The sequence below is a fragment of the Lolium perenne genome, chromosome 3 (genome assembly GCF_019359855.2).
Source record: "Lolium perenne isolate Kyuss_39 chromosome 3, Kyuss_2.0, whole genome shotgun sequence".
Classification (NCBI taxonomy): domain Eukaryota; kingdom Viridiplantae; phylum Streptophyta; class Magnoliopsida; order Poales; family Poaceae; genus Lolium; species Lolium perenne.
Window position 1 is genome coordinate 209049437 of NC_067246.2, and position 3556 is coordinate 209052992.

At 44.5% G+C, this 3556-nt stretch overlaps 1 long non-coding RNA gene across 1 annotated transcript; it reads right to left on the reverse strand.

Moving 5' to 3' along the window:
- Positions 1-1038: 1038 nt before the first annotated feature.
- On the reverse strand, positions 1039-3087 carry LOC127343209 (uncharacterized). Its single transcript, XR_007877077.1, has 2 exons — positions 3041-3087; positions 1039-1414 (listed from the first exon to the last, which is right to left on the reverse strand). It is a non-coding gene; the product is annotated as an uncharacterized lncRNA (long non-coding RNA).
- Positions 3088-3556: the final 469 nt, after the last annotated feature.

The window sequence follows — 3556 nt, forward strand, 5'->3', positions numbered from 1 at the left end:
GCCGGTGGCGGGGGGGGGGGGGGGGGGGGGTTGCACCCATCAAACCCTAAATCAGCAGCGTTCTGTGCGCGCCACGTAGAAGCCTTTTAGTCGCGGGTGGTATTACGACCCGCGACAAAAGGGTGTGTCCCCTGGGCGCCCCGCGCCTGTCACGTGGTGGACCATATGTCGCGGGTGGTAAGCGACCCGCGACAAAAGGGTGGACCTTTTGTCCCGCTTCCGTTGTCGCGGCTCACCGCCCGCGACAAAAGGCGCTTACGGCCCGCGACTATAGGGCTGTTCTCCACTAGTGGTCGCTTGCAAAAGTTTATGACCGGTGGATAAGCGCTCCCGACAGCAAACAAGAGGTGGATAGATATGTGCCTTGATGGAATCCATGCCATTGGATATTTGTGTCGTTGTAGGTAGCAAGAAAGGCCAACGTGTTTTAATGCCCCAGTAGATGGATATGGGCATATAAAAGCACGATGTGCATTGTACGAGATATTTGTAGTGAGTCCATGGTTAAGCACCTCACATTGTCTTGTTAGGCGTGTCTCATCGACTGGCGTGACCCACCAACACTGAGCCATTTGTTTCCACATTGGGTGTAGCTACGTAGTGCCCGGTTACCGGTTAGTCATATGGTGGAGTGCCCCCTTGTCTGAAAGAAATATTTCCCAAAATAGAAAGTGGACCCAAGACTTGACAGCAACAGTAACCAAAAATAGATTGATGCCTAGATCCCTTTCCCACTGGGTTTCTGGCGCGGTGGCGTGGGAGACGCACCAAGATACATGCAGGTCCCCACACTACATATAAATACAGATTCTACCTGTAACAAATGCTACCTGCTTTCTCTTCATGTACAAAAAAACACCCAACTCCTCTTCTTGACCCCCAGCACCCTCACACACCTCCATGGATGAACCTTCCGCCTTCGTCCCTAGTCTGACAGAAATTTCAAGGAGCACATGCATCCATGTTTTTTTCTGAATGAGACTGTAACAAGAAATTATAGTTACAACTAGACTAATCCTCAAAAAATAACATCCAGAGTGATAGATTACCCTGGACATAAGCAATCAAAGCAAATATTCAGCAACCAAGACATGCCCAATCTAAAACTCGACAATATTGGCAAAATCCATGTCCTTGACGGGTAGCCAGCAGGGTCACTACCATTTAGAGTCGCTTCCCAGGCATGTCTGGGACTACCGGCACCTTTTTGATGCTTGCTCCACCTCGAAGTTGTTGTGCTACTCTTCTTCTCCATCTTAATAAGATCAGCGTCTGGCCTTTCGAAAATCCATGTCCATGGAACTTCATCCATCCTCCTTTAATTGCTGCACACTTGTACTTACACCAGTAGCATGTTGTACACACTCGAAGTATTTACATCTTGAAGAAAGCAAAATTATCTCCAACTCCCCATCTGTTGCATGTGTTGAGGAGAACTAATTAGCAAAAAATACAGAGAGAAAGAAAATACATGTATGTGTTGTAATTAAGTAGATGAATGTACATTTTTCACAAGTAGCTTTGAAAGTAGAAGTATGAAAAATAGAGCATGTTTCAATCTCTTTGTGTCTTGCTGACTGTTTTGATACTAGTTTTTGTACATGCAGGTCTGGACCTGAATCAAACCACTGGTGGTTTGGTTTAGACCGAAAACAACCTTTTGACGAAGATGTAATTATGGAAGACAAAGATGAAAAATGAATTTTGACCAAGATGAAAAACACGCAGAAGTGTCCATAGAATGTGCCATTGGTATCACTATCGATCTATTTCAAAACTTGAACACTTCATATGAATAATAATGGAAAACCTCCCGTAACGAACAGAAAAATACACGTTATTTTGGTGATTAAGACTTAAAAAGCAACAACATATGATTTAATATTATATCAGAAATTTGAACTAAAAAATGCAAGAGAACAAGCATATGAAGTGTTCAAAGCATGGCAAAAACATCCATGACTTACTTAAACAAATTCATCAATGAGTAGTGAAGTTGCATGCGTTAAAACAAATAAACCATGAAAATACACACTGCCCCTGTGGAGAAACACAAAAACTTACATGCATTGATACTTCGAAAAACCTGAAAATATATTGTGTACCAGTGGGAGATGTTGCACTTTGCATATAGGAGAAAAATACATCCTACAGATAGTATGACTTTGCATATACGAGAAAAATACATCCTACAGGTAGTATTACTTTGCATATATGAGAAAAATACATCCTACAGATAGTATTGATAACAAAAAAGGCATGTGATTAAGGTGGAATAAATGCATACTGTGAACGCAACTAGCATTCTCAGAGTAGCATGTATTTTAGGGGCAATTTTTACATCCAGCGATAAGAAAAATACAACCCACAAAACTAGTATATTTCTCTAAGTCTAACACATTGCATGTAATTTATATGCAATTTTTACATCCTGTGAAAAACAAAACCTACAAATTAGTTGTTTCTTTAGAAAAAACTACAAACTAGTATTACTAGCACATGGCATGTATTCCAGATTAAGTTTTTACATCCTGAACCTACAAGTAGTATTCTGTAATTATTATGTATGTGTTTTTTTACAATTTTTACATGTGAGAAAAAACATACATCCAGAGTGCAAAATTCAGAGAACCCTTGGTACATCCGCACAAATAATTTACATCATACAATTGTTTCTGGCCTCAAATTATGTAACTACTGAAGAAAACTACATGGATAACTACACAAATGAACCTACTCTCAAATCTAGAGAGCAGAACTAAACTCATAGTTGATGAAAAGGATGATGATTTGACCCTACGAGCAACAACAATACTATTGGAAGAGCACCACCGGGAATACTACAGAAGCACCATTACACGAGCACTACCACGGCCGGCTACTAAAAGAACACCACAGTGACTACATCGATGGCACCAGTGCACCACCGTGACCAAATTGGATTGGAAAAAAATCGAGGACGGTCAAACGCGTGTAGATCTATACAGCAACCCCGTAGTAACAAATTGACAGAGAAATCAAGCGAGAATGAAGCGCTTACCAGCACCACGTCGCCGAAGCTCTCTCACGAAACAACTTCCAGAACGGGTCGGACGCGTCGATTCGCGAGCACGAGCCGCAAAATCTACTTCAACGACTGCTCTGAGGTCCACCGCCCGCCTCGCCGGCGTCGAATCGTGGAGCCGCGCCGCCGGATAACCCCTCCCAACACATCCACCTGCCTCGGATGCGTCGATCCCCAGTGTGCGCCGTTGACGCTCCTCCTCCGCTGCTCACTGACCCGCTCGCCGCCAGCGATGCAGATTCGCAAGGGCGCGGCGGTGATGGACCCGGCTCACCCCGTCTGCCCCCAGCCTCGCTAGAATCCGTGCCGTCGATGGGCCTCCCACCCTACCCCAACAAGCTAGCAGAACCCTACCGTTATTTCTCACCGGAGAACTCGCGGCCGACGACATGGATTAGCCGGTGGAGCCGACGAGAGAGGGAGGGGGATGGGGGACGGGCTCGCTTAGCAAAGTCCGCGCAATGGAAAAAGACAGCGTCAGTTATTTGGACG